Genomic DNA, 282 nt, shown 5'->3' on the forward strand with positions numbered 1-282 from the left:
ATGACAAACTCCCGGAGACATATATGCCTTGCGGGTACATACATATGGTCGCGGAATTCGTCTCCCATTAATGATCATCTTGTGTAATTATTGCTTTCCTCCATTTACCTTTCATCGCCTTCCTACTCACTTCTTCTTTCGCGAATCAAAGGAAACTAACAGCAGTCACAATCGTGATTCTGAGACTATCAACAATAACGATAATATTGATAATGGTGATATTAAAAAAGAAAAAAAAATCAACAATAACGAACACATCACGGAAATCCCTACCACAAACAA

At 37.2% G+C, this 282-nt stretch overlaps 1 protein-coding gene across 1 annotated transcript in view; it reads right to left on the minus strand.

Annotated features, from left to right (window-relative positions):
• Nucleotides 1-282, minus strand: part of LOC119589185 — a gene marked incomplete at its 5' end in the record, with an annotated part of 121,836 nt that overhangs the window by 74,766 nt on the left and 46,788 nt on the right.

This window comes from Penaeus monodon, chromosome 25, assembly GCF_015228065.2.
Source record: "Penaeus monodon isolate SGIC_2016 chromosome 25, NSTDA_Pmon_1, whole genome shotgun sequence".
Classification (NCBI taxonomy): Eukaryota; Metazoa; Arthropoda; class Malacostraca; order Decapoda; family Penaeidae; genus Penaeus; species Penaeus monodon.